General features: G+C 45.8%; 1 pseudogene; it reads left to right on the forward strand.

Moving 5' to 3' along the window:
* The first annotated feature begins 13,190 nt into the window (after positions 1-13,190).
* LOC142747572 (U2 spliceosomal RNA) lies at positions 13,191-13,260 on the forward strand (annotated as a pseudogene).
* Positions 13,261-16,005: the final 2,745 nt, after the last annotated feature.

Below are 16,005 nucleotides of genomic sequence, written 5' to 3' on the forward strand. Positions count from 1 at the left end.
ACATAAAAGAAGTGTAGAGTGTGGTATACTGTCAGGTGGGGGGTGCAAGGATGGAAAGTTGTGTTTTCACCGGAGGTCTTCTTTAAGTTCCTACTCAATAATATACATTTTATTTCAGGTGAATTTTATATTGTTTATTTGCATTATGGTGTGCTTATGGAGCGGCAGTACTAATAGAAGGTTACGAATTCACCAGTTTTATTGTGCCCACAGGCTTCTGTATAAATCCAGTATTGGGTATGACTGCTTGTACCCCCCAACACACACACCCGTGAACTGACGGCTGTTTGGGGGGAAAGATTTCAGCCTGATAATTGACACATTTGCTGGTTTATATGTATTTCCACTATTCTAAATTTGTGGTTTTAATGGGAATTGTAGTTTTACTCCCATTTTTCTGTATTTTAATTCTGCTAAAAAAGGGAAGGTTGAGTGACAATTAGACCTGTTTAGTCTGAAGTATCTAAATACAGTACAAGGTATATACACTACCCACAAATATCACAATGATCCCATCAACATATGTAAAAACTGGAGGAAAATACCGTTCATACTGACAGCATCTGAATATGGATGTAGTTGCTTTGCAATAAATACGCTAATGGAGCTGGATCCAGAGGTTCAATCTTGGCCCCAACTCATTGACCATAATAAACACCCCCTTTAAAATAATCTACAATCAAGCCCATTATTCTTGGGTGGTTTCATCCATGTTTTATAATTAGAGCAGGTTATATGTAGAGCAGATTATCTGTATTAATATCCCTTGTGTCCCTGCAATCCAGCTCTATGTGGGTAAGATTACAGATCTAATAGGATTTCTGTGAGTCATCACAATGTCCTTTACCACGCTGCAGCTTTTATCATAGATACTTTTGTCTTGCATCAAAGAACATTCCAAAATTCGAACCATTTATTTTAGATTAAAATGCAGTTGGGGGTTTCCAATTGTACAGTAATAAATTTTGGCATGGAAAAGAAGCCATGTTTGCCAAAGCAAACCTTCTAGCCTTTGGCTGAACTTCTAGTACCCAAATTTGAAAACATTGTCTATAAATGTCCAAGGTCAAAATAATGTCATGGCAAAAACATTTATTAATTAGAAAATCTATTCACCATAAATACTAATATTAGATTCATGTAGTTAAAGCTACTAAGAATGTCAAACAACGTTCTCAGTCTTAATTCACACAGACCACTGAATAAATAGTGAAAATGTAGAGATAAACGTCTAAAGTGAGGATTATAAAAAGGTGAAAAGGGCAAATGACAATCATAAAACATGACTGATAATAAATAATAATAATGAAAATAATAAGCAATAATATTATTATTAATAATAATAATAAATAATAATATTATGAATAATAATAATAGTATAACATAACACATCAAGTGAGCAACACATCAAAATCAGGTTTTTATTATTTTTGTTGGAGTTTTTTTTTTTATTTGGTGGTGACTATAAAAAAAAATCTGGAAAACTGCATTTTTCACATTGGCAGCTAGAGCACACATAAACTTTCTGTTTATGCAGCTCACTTGTCAGCTTTGCTGTATAGATTGGGAGAGAATGAGCAAAGTTATTTCATTATCGTTAGAGGGTGGGCATGTTAATGACAGCTTTATTATACTGCTGGAGGCCCAGATAAGACAGGATAGTAACACTATATACAATATACATAGATAAGGCTCTGTATGCAGCTCCCCTGCCACTCTATGGTCTCTATATCTCTTCCTGGAAACTGTATTAATCTATGACATTTCTATGTCAATTTACTCCATTCATTTCAGCTGCCATAAAGCACAAACACCCTGCTGCTCTGTCTATGCAGACAATACAGGAAGGAAGTCTGTGCCTCCAATGTCACCGCCCCAGGAAAGTTTTTAACAAGTTAATAGCTACAACATTTAATAAATTAACAAACACATTATTTCTACTCTAAAGACTTACATATAATTACTGAAACTTAAATTACATATATGTTCATTGTATACAGTGCTCTTACTTGGCTGTTTCCTTCCCATTCATTTCGATGTAAATCATTATCGATGAATGGGTCATTAAAGCTAAAAATATCTCCAGTATTAAGGGTTTAAAATCCAACGATTTTCTTGTTAATAATTTCTAAAAAACTGCATTGTGTTCAGTGGAGAAGCCACAGTGAGTGGATGGAGAGGGGGGGGAAGCAGGGACTATGCCTTTCCATGAAGTCTAGTTGAATCTTGTAAATGGGTCGAGCCGCTTAGGAGTGGCAATAGCTGACTGCAGGGGCAGGTTTAGAAAGTAGGAATATTGTCAGGCAGGCAAGCCACATGTAGGTGAGAAAAGGGTTGAGAGAGGTAGATGTGGTTAACTGGCCATGTGCTTAGGGGGTATACAACGTTACTTCACCGTAAATTCTGCCTCTTTTCTGCCTAGATCCGTGAGAGAAAAGTTGTGTGACCGGTGCCATGGCTGACCACTTTCTGGAAATGTTTGTGCAAAAGGTTAGGAGCGAAGGAGTTATTTGACTTACCTCTGCCTTTTGGGCTGCCGGCGCCAACACTCCTTCCATCATATCTTCACGTGTTGCGGCTGGCTTGTCTGGTGAGGCGCGTGGGCGGCCTCGTCGGCGTATGAGATCGCCGGTTCGTTTAAGCCCTGGTCCTCCTGGTTCCCTACGGGGCCGGGGGAGCAGTGTGGGAGTTACTTCCACAGCCGCTTTACAGCCTCATATTGTGGGTGCTCTTTTTCTTTTAGCCATTGAGCTCATGCCCACCACTCCCCTTCCCCCTGCTCGCGCTCTTCAGCGAGCGCTATGTGCTGTAGCCCCGTCCCCACCTCATGCACTGGACACGGTAGCGCGGGGTTTCTCAGCCCCTGCTGCCAGAACTCAGAACTCTGCAGACAGCGTTAAACATGGGTCAGCAGGCTACTAGCAACCATGAGTCTGGCTCCTCCGTATGCATTATGCCGACTGGAGCGATAGATACACCCCCCCCCCCAGTTCAGATAATGCCAGCGGCGCATCAGCCTGCCGCGGTACCACCTCTGTCACCAGTAGTGGCAGTTGGTGTTGCTCATGGCGGGTTGATGACTGGTCATCACTTTCCGTTTCCTGGGGTTCCAGGCGTCATCACCACCGTGGTTCTGCCCAGTATCCTCATCACCGGTCCTGACACCGTTCGAGTGTTCTTCCGCAGAACGCTCTTCCTACAGCTCCTCAAGTTCCGGTAATCCGATCCGCAGACGCTGTGTGAAGCGGATCCGCGGCGTCCATCGGTTTCCAGATTATTGGAGGTTCAACCGTCCCCTCCTATTCTGCCATCGGGGTAGTGGTGCCTTTGACTGGTGAGTACCCCTTTGCTGGTGCTTGGGGGGAGGGTAATGATGTGTTGGGGGTTTTGAAAAGTTTAGTTTATAAACTGGTCCCTACCCCTTCTTCTGATCCACCGTTAGTACCGGCTGGAGTTTATAAGGTGGGTTTCTTTTGCGGGGTTAGCCCACTGGGTGCTCACGTTAGACTTCAGGCGTATGGAACGGCCCTTAGATAAACGGCTCAAAGTTGCAAAGACAATGAGCAATTGGCTGCAAGCCTTTTCTGTCCTGGGTTGTATTATGGGTCAACAGCACCCAGAAAGCTTATACTGTAACTCCCCGCTTACTAGGTTACAATTTGCTACAATTCTTAAGAGAAGATTCGGCGCAGTGGGCATCCCTACTGGTGAACTGGGCTTTCTGAGGGTGACGTTATGCACATAGGATGTTGGCGTTCTCGGTGCTATGCGGGGTATGTTTGCCTTGAATTGTTATGTCACTTTTTCCTTTTTGTTTCAGGACGACCTGCTGTGTGGATAGTTTGCCACTCGTACGTCTTTTGGGCTGGCCAGCATGCTGAATGTCGGCCTGGAGGACTAAGTTTGGGTTTTCAAGCAGCAGACGTGCACTGGAAGGGTATGCGTGGCTTACGCTGGTGTCAGGTCCTCCCGGAGATTGTTTCACTTAGCAGGGATGTTCGAGTGCCTGAGGTGCTAGTTTTGCATGTGGGGGGGAATGACTTTTGTTTTGTTCGAATGGCTGAATTGCTGACTTTGATGAGGACTGATGTTGAAAGATTGGGTGGTTTCTTTCCAGAAGTGATAATCGTGTGGTCGGAGGTGGTCCCTAGAGGTGGTTTGGCAGGGGGCTAGGGATGCAGGCACAGTGGAAAGGGCCTGTCAGGTGGTGAACACTAGGATGGCAAATTTTATACGTTATCGGGGTGGGGTTGCAATTCGCCATAGGCAGCTGGAAGGGGACAATAGCCATCTGATGAGGCCGGAAGGGGTTCACTTTAACTAAATTGGCCTTGACATTTTCCTATCAGGGTTACAAAATGGTATTGAGCAGGCTTTGTTTCTGCTTGGTGGGGGTCGGAGCGCAGTGTAGGAGTACATGCTCTCCTTGTGTCAGTTGTTTAGTTAAATTGTGGGATATGGGCCTACGGGCGTCTCATGCTGTTGGGAGACCGGCTTGGGCGTTACGACTCCGCCGGTAAGTTGTCATGTTTTTACAGCAACAAGTGGAGGAAAAATAAATAAATAAAAGCTGGGGCCGAAACCCATCCACATAAAAGAAACTGATGTGTCGCGTGACTATTTGTTAGCGTTAAGTGATGTGGCATCCTGGAGTCATCACTAAATGATAGCTTATAGCAGCTGATAAAAATGGTTGCTGTATCTTAGCTACTTCCTGGATCAAAAAATCAGGGGCATAATTGTCTGACAGTGGAAAAAAGCACAACAAACAGTGATAGAATATATGAGTTCTTAGATAAACAAGGCAACCACTATAAAGCTATATAAAGAAATGAAAGGGGTATTGAAACTCTGAAATTGATGCCATATCCACCGGATATGCCATAAATGTCTGATATATGCAAGTCCCACCTGTGGGACCCTCGTTTATGTTGAGAACGAGGGTGATGTGGCCACCGCATCATGGTGGAGAATGAATGTAGCGGTGGCGTCCTTGGCTGTTTCAGTATCTCCCAAGGAAGTGAAGAGAGATAACCACCTCTCCATTTATTCTCTGTCTATGTGGTGGACCCCCGTTCTCTACATAGCTGTGGGTCCCTAATGGGCACAGAATTTTGAAACTATTTAGATTTTTTTTTTAAATGGTATTCAAAGTTGGGCATTCAATTTAAACAAGGTTTACCCATAACATAGGCGCTGCAATGCTCGCAAATAAAAGGAAAAAGTAAGTAAAGGCTTATGCTGCCCTTCACTCCCACAATGGATGGAAAGAGGTTTGGTTGTCAAACAAGCTTATCAGGTGCTCTCCTGCTCCAGATGGGGAATAGATTTGACAACTAGCACTAGCAAAGGGAATCCATTTTTGTTTTTTCTGCTTTTCCTTTGTATATAACAATTGTTTTTTTTCTAGAAAAAAAATAGCCACCTGCAACTTTTTACGCTTTTTGAATAATGCAGCCGATTGATACTGACATTTTACATTTTCAACCAACCAGTCTTCCTGTCTTTGACCAACTTTGAACGTCACCAGGATGATGGTAAGATTATTGGTTGCACAGGCAAAATTAAGGCTTTATGCACACGACCGTATTGTTTTTGCAGTCTGCAAAAACTACGGGTCCTTTGTGGTCCATAGGACCACAAAAAATCTTTGTTGTGCATCCATGTGTAATCAGGACTCACGAATCCACAACAATTCACCAGTATTGGTAAATCCGCAAATCCAGACCGTAAAATTACTTGTCCTGAGATTTTGTGGTCCGGAATTGCAGCCCCAGAACGGATACGTGAAAACCATGGTCGTGTGCATGGGGCCGTAGAAATTAAAGGGTCCGCAATTTATCCGCAAAAAAGACAATTAATTGCGTCCGCAATAGCACGGTCGTGTGTATGGGGCTATAGAAATGAATGGGTCCCCAATTTATCCACAAAAATATCTATAAATTGCGTCCGCAAAAGCACAGTAGTGTACATGAGGCCTAACTATTTCAACAATAAAATTTTGCCCCGTTTATCAGCATCTGTCATAGAGACTAGTCTACAATATAAAGTAAAATTTTGTGCCTCATATCAAGGGTGGACTAACAATAACCTGAGCCTCAATAATATAAGGAAACTGAGTGTCAAAGAAAGGAATCCAAAAAGTGCTGACAACATCTGCTTGGATGGAATGAAGGTCTGTGAACCCCCTCAGCTGTCTGACCCCCAGGCACATGTGGACTACATGACAATTCAGTTCTTTTATGTCCTAAATATTGTATGAAGGTTATATAAAGGTCAAAATGGACTATTGTGGTGAAAAATATAGAAGACATAAATCTATGACCAAATAAAAAAGTAAATTTTTTTTTAAACATCTTCACTTTTCTTACAGACTTCGTGTAACTTTTTCTTGATGTAATTGATTTTCACACTAACGGTCCTTAAGCTGACCTCACAATGATCAAGTGTGCCTGTGTGAACACGTCCTACTGGTACTGTAAAGTTACAGTAATTATTTAGTAAGTTGTAGACTACCACCTACGATGGGAGACATGCCCAGGCCTTAGCTGGAGCTTATCTGAAACATTATAGTTCCCAACTTAGAGCATTAAAGATTTTCGAGACAGAAGATTGGAGCAGATGCTGTAAACCACTCCTGATAGTCTTTATATAATTAGCTGTCAGTCTAGTGATATCTGTCACACCGCCAGTCACCTGTTGAAACCATTCTGGCATTAGTCCTTTATTTCACCTATGCTGTCCAGCCAGTGCTGCTGCCAAGCAGTAAGATAACCCATGCCATGTTCTTCATCGACATCCTATGAATTTATTCTTTGTCTCCTGGTTTGACCTGTGTTGCTGGTGTAAGACTGGTCAGGGGTATGAAAGGTTTCATAGTCTGGGGGTTTATGGTTATGTTTTTTTATGTTTACTATGCCACCTTCCATTGTTGGATCAATGGGTTTAATTCCAACTAGAGACCCACCTGACACTACTTGCCCCACCACCTGAGGGAGGTGGACTTGGCTCGACAATGCTGGAAAACCAAACTGCTGGAAGCTTCTTGAGATGCGTCAGGATTTTTTAAGGGAGGTTTCTAAGTGTATTGATGCCCACAGTGGAGACATCAAAATGGCACGATTATATGGGTTTTGCCAACTTTCTATATTAATGACATCATAGATTTTTACATAGAGTGGTTTTGGAGTTAGTGATAGTATTCCTGTCATACTCCTGGTGGTCTAGAGTGGTTTAACGGTAGATACCTAATATCTCTGGTGAAGAAGAACACCATGAACCAGGAATCCAACATACTCTTCGGCAGAAGGAGTTGCAGAGGAGACTCAGACACGTTACAGAGTCAGAATCTGGACTAAAGACATGATGTCTGAAGGTATGCTCAAATGCCTATATGTCACAGATTTCTTGTGTAATTTTTTTGTTGCTCTGTAAGGTCTTGTTTTTTTGTGTTTCAGGAGTACATTTTTTGTATAATTTTTCGGTACAGAAACATGTGTGCATAATTTGTATTTTTTTAAGTTTAATATAATTCTTATTATTTATATATTTATTACTTTTATTCAATTGTTTTTATTAAAAGACAGTCGTGTTTATTCTTTATTTTTCATGTGCATATTTTTTTAATTAAACTAATTATTTTATTAATTATTATATACCGTATTTTTCAGACTATATGACGCACCTGTGGATATGTCAAACATGTCCTTCATGGGAAAACCCTATAAATGCCACAGTCGTTATTGACCGCGGCATTTATCTAGTTAAACTGCCAGGAACAGCGTCATCGCTGTTCCTGGCCATTAGAGCAGCTAACACCAGCTGACACCTGCAGTGTATGGAGTGGGCTCAGCGTGTAAGCCCGCTCCGCTCTAAACATCATCCCCTCCCCACTTAATGATGTGCCGGCACATCATGGGTTGGGAAGGGGTTAAGTAAGAAGCGGTCAGGGGGCCGCTGCCGGGTCCCTTGACTGCCGACTATAAGACTGTAATGTCCGTGGCTGCAGGCTCCAATCCCCTCCTGACAGCCGCAGCCACGAGTCGTCAAGCGCTGTCCCCAACCTCCTCCTCAGGAGACGCCAGCGCCCGCTTCCACTCACCTCACTCGGATCCCGTAGGGTGCGTGCGCACGCTCATGCCTGCTCTTAAAGGGCACCACGCATACCGGACTTTTGATAAACTTTGACCCGTGAGTACCCTGGACTATAAGAGGGGTCCAGCCCCCTGCTTCTATGCCTGAGCGTTGTTGATGTTTCCTAGTTTGTCTACGTTGCAGCAAACCCTGCTGTCCTCAGATGTCGATCCTCCTAAGGAGTCGGTGATAATGGACCAGTGTAAGTTATCCACCCAGGAGAGACAACGCAGTCACACGTCTGGACTCTGTCGTTATTGTGGCCTCAGTGGCCATCTTGTGCGCCTGTGTCCCCAAAGATCCCAAAACCTAGGGTTGATAGGAGTGATAACCTTGAGTAAGAATAGACTTCCGTCTAGATTGTCCATACTTGTGTTGTGACCATAGTGTCCGGTGAAAGAACGCATCAGGTCTCTGCGTATCTGGACTCTGGGTCCGCTGCTAATTTAATCCGTAGAGACCTGGTGGATCTTCTGCAATTACCCACCACCCCTCTGGAGAACCCGTTGACAGTTGCTTCAGTAAATGGACTACCTCTGCCAGATCCAGTTATAGCTGTGACCAAGCCGCTGAGGCTCCAAGTGGGAGCCCTTCACTCCGAACTTCTGCCTTTCTATGTGCTATCCAAAGCTGTTAACCCTGTGTTGCTGGGCCTGCCTTGGCTCTGACTGCATGCCTCAGTCCTGGACTGGAATTCTGGAGAGGTTCTCCAGTGGGGCCCTGAGTGTCAAGACCATTGCCTGGTGCAGATTCGTTCGGCTCAGCCTTCACTGCCTCGGTAATTGGCAGGATCGCCAAGTCATTATGCTGCATTTTCAGACATCTTCTGCAAGAGGGAGGCGGAGACTTTACCTCCACATCGGGCATATGACTGCCCTATCGAGCAGATTCCTGATGCATCCCTTCCCCGTGGTAGGGTATATCCTCTCTCCTTGCCAGAGTCTATGTCAATGTCCGCCTATGTGAAAGAGAACTTGGAGAGGGGCTTCATATGAAAGTCTTCCTCCCCGGCAGGAGCCGGGTTCTTCTTTGTCAAAGAGAAAGATGGCTCTCTTCGTCCTTGTATCGACTACCGAGGTCTCAACCAGATCACGGTGAAGAATAAATATCCGTTGCCACTGATCTTTGAACTGTTTCATCATATACGTGGTGCCAAGATTTTTTCTAAGCTGGACCTGCGTGGGGTTTACAACCTAGTCCGGATTCGCCAGGGTGATGAATGGAAGACTGCATTTAACACCCGTGATCGACACTATGAGTATCTAGTAATGCCCTTCGGCCTGTGTAATGCTCCTGCGGTATTCCAGGAGTTTGTAAATGACATTTTCCGTGACCTCCTCTATGTTTGTGTAGTAGTCTACATGGATGACATCTTGATTTTTTCTCCAGATCCTATGACGCACCAGAGACATGTCCGTCAATTTCTGCTACGGTTAAGGGAGAATCGTCTGTACGCCAAGTTGGAGAAATGCGTGTTTGACAGAGATGCTCTACCCTTCCTGGGCTACATCGTCTCGAGTCGAGGTCTCAAGATGGTTCCTGAGAAGGTAAAGTCTGTTCTGTAATGGCCACGTCCTCAAGGCTTGAGGGCCATACAGCGCTTTTTGGGATTCAGTAATTTTTACAGGCAGTTTATTCCAAACTTCTCCTTACTGACTTCTCCCGAGGCAGAGTCCGCATTAAATAGCCTGAAGAGTGCCTTCACGTCAGCCTCTATCCTCCATCATCCGGATGTCTCTCTGCAGTTCTCGTTGGAGGTGGACGCATCCTCTGTCAGTGCTGGTGCACTCCTGTTCCAGAGAGGTCCCAAGGGCAAATCAAGGGTATGTGGATATTTCTCTACGCTTTTCTCTTCTGCAGAACGCAACTACTCGATTGGGGATCGGGAGTTACTGGCCATCAAATTGGCCCAGGAAGAGTGGAGACATCTACTAGAGGGCGCAGCTCATCCGATCCTAATTTTTACAGACCACAAGAATCTGACCTACTTCCAGACGGCCTAACGGCTGAACCCTCGTCAGGCCAGGTGGTCACTGTTCTTTACAAGTTTCCAGTTTGAGCTCCATTATCGCTCGGCCGACAAGAATGTGAGGGCCGATGCCTTGTCCAGGTCTTTAGAGACGGAAGACACCTTGGTGAGTACACAGAATATTATTGATCCATCTTGCATTATCTCTGTCAATCCCCTGCAAGTTGGGGATATTCCGCCAGGGAGGACTTTTGTGCGCCTGGCTGATCGGGGAAGAATCCTCCGCTGGGGACACTCCTCTAGACTGGCAGGTCACGCGGGGGTCCGTAAGACTCGGGATCTGATTGCTCGTCATTTCTGGTGGCCCACGCTGCCCAAAGACATTATGGACTTAGTTTCTTCCTGTTCTGTATGTGCAGCCAACAAGGCCGCTCACTCCAGACCTGCTGGTCTGCTCCAGCCATTGCCTGTGCCCAATGCTCCCTGTCCGCATACAGCTATGGACTTTATTACGGATCTCTCTCTCTCTCTGCTGGATGCAGTGCTGTCTGGGTGGTGGTGGATCGATTTTCGAAGATGGCCCACTTCGTTCCTCTGACCGGTCTTCCTTCTGCTCCTCAGCTGGCCAAGCTGTTCATCCAACACATCTTTCGCCTGCACGACTTGCCGCAGCATATTGTGTCTGATCAGGGGGGGGGGGGTTCAGTTTACCTCGAAGTTCTGGAGAGCCCTCTGCGGACTCCTCGGTGTGAAGTTGGACTTTTCATCAGCCTACCATCCTCAGTCCAATGGTCAGGTCGAGAGGATCAATCAGATCTTGGAGAACTGCCTACGCCACTTCATTTCCAAGCAGCATGATGACTGGGTGCAGTTGCTCCCATGGGCTGAATTCTCCTACAATAATCACACCAGCGAGTCCACAAGGAATACACCGTTTTTCATTGTTTACGGCCAGCACCCACAAATTCCTCTCGCGGTGCCCAATACTTCCGAGGTTCCAGCGGCTATCTCCGCTTTTAGAGACTTCCTATAGATCTGGCAGCAGACTCGATCCTCCATCCTAATGGCAGCCGCATGAAATGGAAGACTGGAACAAGGAGAAGAGAACCTCCTCAGTTTCTTCCTCGCACGAGGGTCTGGCTGTCTTCCAGGAATATCCGGCCTAAGGGTGCCATCATGTAAATTTGCTCCCAGGTTCCTCGGACCCTTCGAGATCCTACAGCAGATCAACCCTGTCACCTACAAGCTTCGACTGCCTCCTACCCTCAAGATCCCCAACTCCTTCCATGTCTCCCTCCTGAAGCCGGGGGTTCTAAACCGCTACACCTAGACTCCTAGCCCTGTGGTTGCCTCCAGTGGCCCTTCAGAAACCTTTGAGGTTCAGGAGATCCTGGACACCAAAAAAGTGAGAGGAAAGACCTTTTATTTGGTGGATTGGAGGGGGTTTGGTCCTGAAGAAAGGTCTTGGGAGCCAGAGGATAACCTCAATGCTCCTACTCTTCTGAAGAAGTTTCTCTCTCGCTCTGGTCCCAAGAAGAGGGGGCGTAAGAGGGGGGATACTGTAATGTCCGTGGCTGTGGGCTGTCAGCTCCAATCCCCTCCTGACAGTCACAGCCACGACTCGGCAAGCGCTGGGCCCAGCCTCCCCCTTAGGCGACGCCAGCGCCCGCTTACAATCACCTCAGCCGGATTCTGTAGGGTGCTTTTGATGAACTTTGACCCGTGAGTATCCTGGACTATAAGAGGGGTCCCGCCCCCTGCTTCTATGCCTGAGCATTGTTGATGTTTCCTAGTTTGTCTATGTGATGGCCTCCTAGTGTGTTCCTGTTTCCTGTTACCTGTTCCAGTTCCTGTTCCTTGCATTCTATACCATCCTGGTCGAGCACTGTGCTGTATTCCTCGTCTGACCTGCTTCACCTCGCCTGACGTCTACCTGCTGCCTAGTCCAAGCCGAGCCTGCCCTGCTGCTGTCTGAGCTGCCACAGGTACCTATACGAACTATAGACATTCACCTGCGCCCTGTTGGCCAGCTGCCTTACCGCCAAGGCGGTACGGCCCAGTGGGTACACAGACCATTTGCGACAAAGACGCAGGGACTTTTTAGCAAGATTTATTCTTGCTAAAAACGGTGTCTTATAGTCCGAAAAATACGGTAATTATTTTTTCGTCCTCCAAAGGGACTTTTACTTTCAAAATGTATTTCTTTATCAGAATGCATTGAATACCTATTTATTCCAATTACTGACAGTGCGCGAAACAGGCTGTAACCTACAACTAGTTGTCCTCCCTGTAATGCTTTTACCCTCGCCAAGGTGACACAATAAAGTTAAGAAGATTTGAAAACGGGTGAGTGCCGCATTTTCATTTCTTTCATCTATATTATACTGCAGGTAACTCAGTTATTCACAGGCCAAACGCCCCAGGGATTCAAACAGGACAGCCTTGGGGGCTTTTGTCAGGCCCATGGCTTTCCCGTAAAACCAACAGCTACGGTGATTGCTATTGCTGGGGCTGACAATCAATGGCTAATGGTTGTGGTAGTACAAGAGTTAATGGACTGAGATCAGCGGTTTCTCCAACCCCAAGCACTGCCACAAACGCGGGACTGGAGATAACTACTGGCTGTTTAACCACTTAACCACAGATGCCTAGTCAATAGCGACCGTGGTACATAAATGGTTTTACAGAGCGAGGGGGCTCCTTCTGTATGACCATCAACGTCCCTATGTTGTAGTTTTTTGCCCTGAATGTACGCTGCAGAAAACTACTGATCATTTAGCAGGCCGGCCTACTGGGATCATGTTTCATTCCAGGAGGCCGCTACAGCCTGTGATTGGCTGCAGCAGTCACATGGGAAGAAACGTCATTCTAGGAGGCCGGGCTGTAGGAAGAACACAGACTTCTGGGTAAGTATAAGGTTTGCTTTTTGTTGTTTTTTTTGAGTTGCGTATTTGCATCGGAATCGCTGCGATTCCACCGCAATAAATGCAATAACTGCTATTTGTTGGGGGTTTTGCCTTCCCTTTGAATTCAATGGGAAAATCCTGCAACAAATAAGCATCGCTTACGCAAATACAATTGACATGTTATCACTTCTCGGCCTTTTGGCTAAGATCAAGTGTAGTACCTGCTCAAGCTGAGGTTAGTAATCATCCCTGCCGGTGGTTGATGGGCCATCGTAGGGGGATGACAGAACGCCGAGGTGAGGGCAGGGAACCACAACGGTCATCGCTCTGGTGTACACATTTGGTTTAAAGGTACCATTTGTAGGTGACCAGGCGACCGCCGGATCGAGGTCATTAGGTCGGGTAGTTTGGAAGCCCGAGTTGCTATGTGCCCCAGGGCTGGTGACCCTGGGGTGCCCTAACTCACTGGGGGTGGGATCCCACTGAGTGAAGGCACACTTGCACGCACTCTCTTTCACGCTATATGAGCACACACCTTTATTCTCCCGGCCTTCTGGCTGGGAGATGAGGAATTTTTTATACCTGGTGGATGTCCAGGCTGTATCACAGCGCACATCCACTTATTTAATTTTGTTTTTCACTGTGTGTTTGTCACGTTTGTCACAGGATTTCGGATGCGGTGCCCTTTTGGGACCCTTCCAAGGTCTAGGGGGAAAATGTGTGGCCTTCTGGTTCCTTTTTCCCCTGCAACCCGGCCTCCCTTCTTCGGAAGGGAGGTGCAAGTAGAAGCAGGCTCCAAGGTGGACACTGGGGTGGCAGCCCAGGTAGAAGCCTTGGAGTGTTGTTGGGTCTCCCTAAGCTTCGGCAAGGGGGGATCATCGATCCTCGATCCTCTTGGCCTAAGGCTTGGAGGGTCGGGGAATGGTTATGCGGGGCCTCTCTCTTTTAAGAGAAGGGCTGCGATAGACCGCATCCTTGTGCACTTTTTGTGTGGCACCCCTGCACTTTTTTTTGCACTTGGGTGATAGAAAGCACGACTCGGGCTTTCAATAAAAAGAAAAAATACAATTGACATGTTGCGAAATAAAACTCTGCACCGCGTGTCAATTTCTGAGCGGTTCTTCCGCTCACTATTTACGCAGCGTGTGGATGAGATTTGTTCTATCTCATCCACTTTGCAGCCACTGTATTATGCTGCGTATTTTCCGCAACGAATTCCGTTGTGTAATATCTGCGGTATTTACGCAACGTGTGAACTGACCCTAATCCCCAAACCCCCCCCCGGCCTCCCAAAATTTTCCTGCCTGAAACTGTTTTTTGGTGCATAAAAAGATTGGGGACCACTGCTCTAGAGGGTTAAACAGTAATTCTCAACAAAAAAAAAGAAAAATTGACCTGTGAATAAAAGGTTTTGACTCGTCTCCTGTCAAGTTCAAAGAATATACTAATCCGGGATGTTGCCAATTCCTGTGGAGCTTTAGTAGCGGCCACAATGGTTGTCACCCAGCTTTCGCAGATAAAGATATTAAGAAAAAAAAGTCAAAATGTAATTTTTAATGATACGGCAAGGTATTGAAATTGCCCTATTTACAGTGGTCAGTGCCCATGTCTTACAGATTGACAGCAAAATTCGAAACTTCAAAGATAGGAACTGATCTGGAATTTTTTAAATAAGCAACACCTATGGGAGATGTCACTACTAGATATCTATAGTGCCGAGGTGGCAGGTTTACAGTTATACTGACACTGCGGACCCTGGTCCATGATCAGAGACCACACTTAATCCATAATGGATGAGGGATTGAGGTGTCTACTAGACATCAGGAGCAATCATACGGCTGATACGTGTATTATCATATTCCCATATTCCTAATATTCACAGTGCATGTAGAATAGTAGAATTAAAACATCATTTTTCATCCCACCCCAAATGTCAAGAGTCGGGGAGAACAGCTCGCAAGTGATCTGAACAAAGTTTAAGACTCCTCATATTGTGAAAGTTGCTTTACAGCAGAAAATCGGTGAACTTATCACAGAGCAGTGCTATGGTGCATGACTCAGAACAGAGAGATCAGAGCACGGTCATTAATCTCATGTTCTGCTCCGTGACACAGGTACATTCAGGTGAACAGTCAGATGTGTTTCTTAAAAGTGAAGGCAAAGCCTTTGATCCTCCATAGTAACAGTCATATAAAAGGAGCCAGTCCTAAAAACCGCATACGTTATCTTTATTCATGGAAACTGGGAAATGTCACCACATTAAAAATTGACTGTTCTCTTAAATCCTGTGCCTTATAGGAGGCGTCTCATGAAGATAACCCCTTTCCATATGCCTTATACGGGCCTTTAAACCAGGGCTGCGCAATTCATGAGGCGAGGTGAGCCTCTCGCCTCAGGCTGCGTCACTGAAACCAACCGTCGCTCCCCCCCCCCTCCTGCACTATGATTGTATCTACATCTATAGGACGCAGATGCAATTAAACAGATCACCAGCGCCTTTCAATGATGCAGGCGGAGCGAAGATGTAATCGCGCCACTCTCGTCAGAGCTGCTCAGAAGAGAGATGACGTGGGATCGGGATAGGGTAAATATGTAAAGTTTACTGTGAGTGGTATTATCTACAGGGGGCTCTATCTACAATGGGCTCTGTCTACCTGTTCTAACACCCTGTTCTATCTACAGGGGGCTCTATCGGGGGCATTACCTACAGGGGGTCTTATATACAGGGGACTCTGAAGGGGCAGTATCTACAGGAGGCACTATAGGGGGCACTATTTATTGGTGGCTGTTTGTGGGGCACTAACTACAGGGAGCTGTATGTGGGGCACTATCTACAGGGGGGTCTATGGGGGCCACTACCTAAAGGGGATCTTTGTAGGGCACAATCTACAGGGGAGCTCTATGGGGGCACTATCTACAGGAGGCTCCATAGGGAGCAGTATCTACTGAAGGCTCTATGGGGGGCACTATGTATGGGGCACCATCTACAGGGGGCTC

Source organism: Rhinoderma darwinii, chromosome 2 (assembly GCF_050947455.1).
Source record: "Rhinoderma darwinii isolate aRhiDar2 chromosome 2, aRhiDar2.hap1, whole genome shotgun sequence".
Lineage (NCBI taxonomy): Eukaryota > Metazoa > Chordata > Amphibia > Anura > Rhinodermatidae > Rhinoderma > Rhinoderma darwinii.